Source organism: Phoxinus phoxinus (genome assembly GCF_949152265.1).
Source record: "Phoxinus phoxinus genome assembly, chromosome: 1".
In the NCBI taxonomy this organism is placed as follows: Eukaryota; Metazoa; Chordata; class Actinopteri; order Cypriniformes; family Leuciscidae; genus Phoxinus; species Phoxinus phoxinus.
Genome location: NC_136876.1, coordinates 48,621,694 through 48,629,950, shown reverse-complemented (window position 1 = coordinate 48,629,950; position 8,257 = coordinate 48,621,694). Strand labels below are relative to the sequence as shown.

The following is an 8,257-nucleotide window of genomic DNA, read 5'->3' as shown; positions in this document are numbered from 1 at the left end:
AAAACAACAATATAATGATTTAAACTTTGCAAGTCAGTTTTTGTGCCAGCACTGCTTTATGCGTAGGGGTGTTGATGGCCATGAATATGAATGAGGGGAGACAATAGACACTCCCCCAATGGCTAATGCCCCATCAAGGTGCTGTGAGGCAGAGAGGAGAATCTGAGAATGAGAGGACATTCAAAGGTTTTGTTTTTTAATCTGTTTTTATTGTAATTCCTCTTTGTGGAGGAACTAAATGTTGTGCCTCACAAGACCACAGTGCTACCGTACATATATAAACATATAGTACCAGTCAAACGTTTGGACACATTACCATTTTTAATATTTTTAATATTTTTGGAAGATGGCTGCATTTATTTGATAAAAAATACAGAAACAACAGTAATATTGTGAAATATTATTACAATTTAAAATAATGATTTTCTATTTTAATATACTTTAAAATATAATTTATTTCTTTGATCAAAGCTGAATTTTCAGCATCCTTACTCCAGTCTTCAGTGTCACATGATCCTTCAGAAATCATTCTAATATCATGATTTGATAATCAGGTATTATCAATGTTGGAAACCGTTGTGCTGCTTAATATGTTTTTATAACCTGTGATATTTTTTTCAGGATTCACTGATTAAAAAGAAAAGTATTTATTCAAAATAGAAATCTTTCCTAATAATATAACTTAACACATCCTTTAAAAAAAAGAAAGAAAGGTAGTGTATACTGTTACAAACAGACTCATGGGCGAATGTGAGTAAACAGAGGTCACTTGCGGTCCAGTTTCCGGGGCAGGAATCACGCAGTCTGTGCAACCATGTCAACATCAGTCTCGGTTTTCCATGACAGGGTGGACTTGGACCTGTTGCTTGTTTGCCATGGCTCTCTTCGGGACCGGTGCTTGGACATGTTCATTGTCACATCTGTTGATAACACAATCAAACACTGTAAAATCCAATAGCTTTCCTGACTCACTTATACTTAGTAAACTTTACTCAGTAATATAAAATACATACTTCTTACTAGGTTTTGTTGAGTTAAAGGCAATTGCAGCGTGAAAATAACAAGTTACTCAATAATTTGAGTGACGCTTACTTGAAATAAGCAAGTAGCAACAAAGAATGCAATGACGTTACTAAACCATTGAGAGGCAGCAGTGAAATAAAGAATGCCTAATGTGCAGAAAAAACAAAGAAGAAGAAGCGGCACTTGTGAGAGCATGCGTAATAGATTCTGTGCGCATTTTCGGGTGTGAGCATGTGCTCAGTAGAAGCTACCAACGTTCAATTTCCTTGCAACAACAGTGGTGCCTGTCGGACTGTGCTGACGCATTTGCTGGAAATGTACCGATTTCATTGCTTGTGGAATATTAAGGTAAGTTTTCAATCAAGTTATGTTTTATTTGTGTGTGAATTTGTGTTTCTATCTGCTGCCTCAACATTAGCTAACATTTGTTAAACATTAGCAAAATAACAGCCAGAGCACATGTTTGGTGCAATCTTGGTTTCACCTAAAAAATCTTATATTAACTGAAAGTGAAAATTTTAATGTAGCTACAGCAAATTTGGTGTTTTCCCCGAGTTGACACAGTGGATGTATATTGGTCGAATGTTGGGTATTAACAACACAGAAATTTGAGCAGCAGTGCATTTCTAGATTGATACAATGCCAACTTAAATTTTTATTTTTATGAAGATATTTAATAAAAAAATACATTTCTAATAACTTTACAAAACTTTCAAGCAATTATTTTTCATTATGACAATAATTAATTCTACATTTACAATTAACTGCCAGGTGTTAGCTTTCAAATGAGATCATACTTGTGCTTTTAGTACAAAGGGTTAATGAACTGTAATAAAGTTAGTTAAAAACCAACACTTTCTTTCAAATAAGTACTATTATTTCTTTAAGTAAATGTGGTTGCTGTTCTGTAATTATACTTAAGTGAGGATTGTTTATACTCTTTTTTTTTTTTTTTATTATTTAAACTCAATCTGAATCTTCAAATATTAATATAAGAGGATATATATATATATATATATAATATATATAATATATACTTTTTTATATTTATATTGGAAAACAAGCATTATTCTGTAATGCTTGTAAATTATTCACATGTGTCTTTAATCTACAAATCTCATCACTGTAATTGGAGCTTTGTTTTAACTAAGACATTCTTTGTCCTTTACAGAAGTGCTTGTGGCGACTGGCTTGAGGACTCTTCACAGCTGCTTTGTCAGTGTTGGTCTCAATACACTGGAGGTGAGATAACAGTAGACAACATTTTGGAGGATATATATATATATATATATATATATATATATATATATATATATATATATATATATAACACATGCACATTAGATGACCGAAGACTTACAACTTGCACCTAAAATTTCCACTTAAAATAATTTTTTGCAGATGCAGTGGACCTGTAAGCAGTGTATTTTTTCTACAGACAAAAGAGGAATGAAGATAGACTAGAGGCTGAAAGAAAGCTCCTGGTTGAAGAAATGAAAAAACGGAACCCCAGTGAAACTGTCATTGGATCTAAGATGGACCAGTCCTTCCCACTGCGGAGACAGGAGATTGTGGAGGCTGAACTTGTAGTGAAAACCCTGGAGCGCTGGCCAGCCCTATTTACAGAGACAAGTACGTATTGATATTGCTATGCTTTTTTGTTTGTTTTCTCCTATGACAAAGTGTGTATTTAGGTTTTAGGACTGGTAACCAAAGGTTTTCCAAAATTTCCACTCTATTCTTACATTTTTTCTGTGTCTTGTAGTTGTTTGCTGAGTTCAACCGGATAGCTACGACAAACTTGGAGAATGACTTTGTTGGAGAGAAACTGGCTGAAATTGTGCAGCAAATTAATTCAAGGGTCAGTAAACTACAGACGTGTTAGTCTGTGCTGTTCTCTGCACTGTTAAGCATACATGGTTTCACCTTTTTCATATACACTTTTAAAAATGGGTTTGTATTGTAACTTTTGAATGTTTGTATTGTAACTCTTGAACTGTATTTGTTCTATCCACTTTTAGAAACCAGATGTGACAGCAGTGCGTACCCTTGTTCTCCAAGCATCTCTGTTCTTCTTGGTGATGACCCCTGTAACTTCTACAACACCTCCTTTGTAAGTTCTCACATCTTAAAGGAGCACATACTGTATATCACTGTGTGTTCAGAACAAAGATGGGCTGCATGCTGTGACAGTTCAAGGGATACTCCACTTTAAAATGAAAATTCTGTCATCATATACTCACCCTCATGTTGTTTCAAACCTGTATGAATTTCTTTCTTCTGCTGAACAGACAGTTTCTGGTCTCATTGACTTCCATAGTATATATTTTTCCTACTATGGAAGTCAATGAGACCAGAAACTGTCTGGCTAGCTGATATTCTTCTAAATATCGTCCTTTCTGTTCAGCAGAAGAAATAAATTCATACAGGTTTGGAACAACATGAGGGTGAGTATATGATGACAGAATTTTCATTTTAAAGGGGAGTATCCCTTGAACGGTCACAGCATGCAGCACACAGAGTGATATACAGTATCTGAATAAATTGTATATTAGGACAGACATCAGAGCTTAATTTCCTTCATGTTCTTAAGCTGGGTGTAAAGTGAAAACTTAAATAAAAATAGGCTGGAGGGAAGTGTTGGCAGGACAGATGACTTGATGACAATTGATAATGCCTATCAACATTTACTTGTTGTAATGTTGTTTTTCGTTGGTTGTATACAGGATTCTGACAGCAATGAGGCCTGGGCCCAGGTATCTGTTGGGTTGCTGACTGTCATCAGTGAAGATGCGCCTCTCTCTCCAAATCATCTCCATCTTGACCCAGTGTCTACTGCCATCATTCTTGAAGGAGGTATTGTAATGGACATTCTCCAGAACCTACCTCAAGCACTTTGCCTCTTGTTTGGGCTATGCGCTACACTTGGACTACCCTAAAGCTATGAAAAACACATTCAACGAGTGATGCTTGGCCTGGGACAGAACAAACTTGACACAGTGGATGTTTTTCCACAAATGACAATGTTGTGTACTTTATATTACTGGGAGATTATTGAAAAACAATTTTGGTACCGTTGTATATGTGCAGATAGGCAAACATTCCGCTGTCTGTTCCGTTGTTCACACCCCTGGGTGTTGCTTTCACTCTGTACTTTGAAGAATGTTTTTATTTTTATATTTTATGGCAGTGTAATAAGCGTGTGTGCGCATTCTAGTTCTGTAAGAACACATATTCTGGGGTTGGCGCTAATACCTTGACATTGATCATTTTAGTCTGAATTTTGTCTTCAAGTGGTACTGATCACTTATAGTAATGACTAACATTTTAATCTCTTCGAAACCAATTAGTATCTCTATCAGCTGTCTAAAGTACAGATTCGACTGTTTTCCCAGTACACATCTCTGTACTGGATACACTCATAAAAACAAGTATATTTCTCAAAAATTCATATTAATACATATAATCCGGTTAAAAAAAGTTAACTTATCAGCCAAGTCAAGAACTCAAAATTGTGAAATCCTGTGCCAAAATTTGATTGATTGAAATAACAAGGTTTATCTGGACAAATAAGATAAAATACAATCAGAATAAAATTAAAAATGTCAAGGTAATGTATACTTTATCAGATTCAAAAGGTTTTAAGACTTTGATTTTAACATTGGAAATTAAATACCAATGGTTAATGTTCAAAGAATAAACCTGTTTTTCAACTATAATGTGGTTGTGTGTTAAATATTTCTATTTTATGATACTTTATACTTATTCTCTGGTACATTTGTGACAAGTGTATAGTGAGTTCGCAGAACAGAGTTAACATATAGGTGAGCATTTGGTGTTTGAGATTGAGAATATCTTCAGAATAACAATGTCAATTGATTACTGTAAATGTAAAATTAATGTTTGAAGTACTTAATTTACAGAAGTAACAGTTACTTCGGTTTGCATGGTTTTAACAAGTAAATCAGAATCGCTTTAAGTAAAGTTCACATGGCATTACTTAGTTGTTTGAAATAGTAATTCTGAGTAGACTATACTAAGTCAGGAGTACATCGCACACATTTATTTTAGTAATTTAAACTCAAGAGTAAGTTTACCATACTAAACAAGGATTTGTTAATACAACACGCAATACCGATTCCACTGTACTTAGTTTTTTAAGTGCAATCGGTTTGCATGCTTTTTTTGAGTAAGCGGAACTAATCGGATTTTACAGTGAAGAAACTGTATTATTATCGCTATCAATCACTATGGCCATGGATTAAGAAAAAGACAACCGATTTTGTAATTTCACACAAGAATAGGTAGGCCCTACTTGTATATTATGACGAGTATATTATGTATATTGTAAACACAATTACATTTCATCAGTAAAATATTATGTCTGTGCACTTACCATCATTCTCGATTAAGAACTGAACAACACCTGCGTGTCCCTCTGCTGGAGAAGGAGAGTGTGATGCAAACACATTCCTAAAAAAAATAAAAACAACTGTGTTAGCATACATTATCCAAAGATGGGCGATTAGTGGGTATGGACGCACAATGCATGTAGTCTATATATCTGTTGATGGGCCATAGGACGGAGAAATATCTATTTATGGGCCATAACGTTAGATCGCGAGCTGTTGATGGCCATTATCTGCGCACGCATTTACAGCATTTCAAACATTTACACCTGCATTCACAATCATCTGTGGCAATATTTTAGCGTGTGTCATAGGCTAACCAAAACCGAACATTTATATATAAAAATATAATGTCTAGTATTTAGACAGTATCACATTTTACCGGAGGCTGAAATATATTTGCACAAAATCATATTTACACCTAAGCAGATATTCGCACAAGTCAGTATTTTTAGCATGATAATCAGTGTCATAAGCTAATCAAAACGGATTGAAATATAATACAAATATGTTTAGAGAGTAATATCACATTGAAACACGACCATATACGAATGTTAGGGATATTGTAAGGCAATCTTTCCTGTAAGATGTCAAAAGCTAACCAAAACTAAGCAAAATATAGTCTGAAAATTCACATGAGTTCTATATAATCAGAAAAGAATTATATAAACACTAAACAACTTACTCGAACTTGTATCATCGGCTGGATCAATTCGCTCTTGAAAATGCAGCCGTTCTCCGTCTGAGATGCAACCGTTTCTCTGAAGAAAAGGTGAATTCTTCCTCGCTGTCCATAATCATCTGGAGGACGACTTTACCGGAGAAGCGTGCCATCCTCTAAACGCGATGAACTATCCGTGAATCTGACGAGAAACTGCGTGTTTTCATCATGGCATCGATCGGAGGGCGTGTGCGATGCGTTTAGATCACCTCAACTATTAGCATGTGAATAGCGCTGGGGGGCGTGGCGGCATCAGCTCATTAAAAATAATGAAGAGAGAACGAAAAACTGCGCCTCTCCTTGGTTTCAAACGGATTACATAAACTAAGAATATGTGTTTTTTAATATAAATTACTTCATTTAAAAGAAGAGAATTCTAGCTTCATAAAGACAAATGTCTCGTTCCTGAGTGACAAGTATTCGCTGAGTTACAGTTCATTTTCGGATGCGTTTCAGAATGGACTTCCCTGACAGAGAGAAGGCAGAACTCGCATCATGTTTATTTTTCTTTATTTGGCGAAAGACACAACACTTTGTTTTTATTGCGAGTATACACAAAAAAAATAGAAACTTAACTGGATCGAATGATGTAAAACACTTAAATGTAAGATCAAAACCAACAAAGTATTTTGAATCTCTTTTGCACTGATAAGAAAAAAAGCAAGCAGATCACGCCGGCGTGATTGCCGACCCCAGGGGGTTAAACCCATTAATTCTCAAAAAAACTTTTGTAGACGTGTGACTTTTGTAAAGTCAGTCTGGGGTGCGTTTCCCAAAGCCAACTATGGTTGCAAGTTCTGTCGTTTCCAATAGAGTTCAATCGAACTTGCGACCATAGTTGGCTAACGATGCTTTTGGGAAAAGCACCCCTGGTTAGTAATAAGTGAAGCTGGTAATGCTGTTTGTGGACTTGTTTAATTCTCCTCTGCTGAGATCATCACATATTTAATGTCTTCTTTTCATTTCAATTGATTTAATCTAAGGCTGTGGCTGAAATTACTCCATATTTAATATACACATATTTTTTGGCTACGATTAAGTCCAGATCTGGTTTATTTCTTTGCTCTTGGCTGATATGTGGCATTGCTATGCAGAGGTGTAAAGTCCAGGTTCAGAAAGTAAAAGTCCTCCTCAGTATTTTGTTCCAATCACCTGGTTTTGCTAATTCAGACAGGAGAGATAACTAATTAGTGAAATCAGCTGACTAAATGTATGGGTGGAATAAACATATGGCAGGGTTTTTACTCTTTGGCCCCTGGATTACCCACCTCTGGTTACAGAAGACATTGAGGTCTCTCTGTTTAAAACCGATAATTTTTGAACTTGGGCACAGGCCACGCCTGCAGCAACTAAACATATCAGGTCATTATATAATCAAACAATAAAGACTATGGATAAGAAGCCAATTCGCTACCATCACTGCAATATTCTCCAGAAATATAAATTGCTAAGCTTTGAAAGCTTTAGTGATTTATGTTTTCTCAAACTAACTTTCAAATGTCTCAATAATATAGCACCTGAGCCACTCAGTTCATTTATGCAGAGACAAAGCATCAATAGAGTCACCAGAGGCTCTATCAATAACAACTTTACAGTTTGCTTTTTCATATAAAAGTGCAAAGTTGTGGAATTCATTACCCACTGAATTTAAAACCATGACTGAGCTTAAAATGTTTACTTCTCGAGTTAAGTCTTGGATGAAATCGAAACAGGAATGTACCCATTTGTAGTTAGCTGGTTTGTGTATGTAAGTGATTTATATGGTGTGTCTGTAGATATGTTTTTAAGATGAAATAGTAAATGTTGTAGTGTACAGGCCCAACCATGGACTGGAGTTGAAAATTAGCAGTAGCTATAAACTCTTTTTGCATAGCATCAGTCACAGACTTGTTTTGTACTATGTTTAATTGCAATGTCCATGTCAAATAAATTAATAAATAAAAAATAAAAAAACAGATTTTTACAATGTTGTTCAGGCTATTTCTGTCTTTAACTCTCAGGTTGTGGAACCAGCAGATAGAAGAAAAACTCAAAAGACTCAATAAAAGACAGGTAAAATATACACAGGATGACCGGTGTAACAGAGAAAGAGTTTAGTTTGCGG

At 35.3% G+C, this 8,257-nt stretch overlaps 1 long non-coding RNA gene across 2 annotated transcripts; it reads left to right on the top strand.

Annotated features, from left to right (window-relative positions):
• Positions 1-968: 968 nt before the first annotated feature.
• On the top strand, positions 969-4,040 carry LOC307006541. 2 transcript variants are annotated; one of them, XR_013799481.1, is made up of 6 exons: positions 969-1,371; positions 2,195-2,265; positions 2,425-2,655; positions 2,789-2,884; positions 3,045-3,136; positions 3,750-4,040. It is a non-coding gene; the product is annotated as an uncharacterized lncRNA (long non-coding RNA). The 2 variants fall into 2 exon arrangements; XR_013799482.1 differs by lacking the exon at positions 3,750-4,040 and having other exon boundaries at positions 3,045-3,240.
• Positions 4,041-8,257: the final 4,217 nt, after the last annotated feature.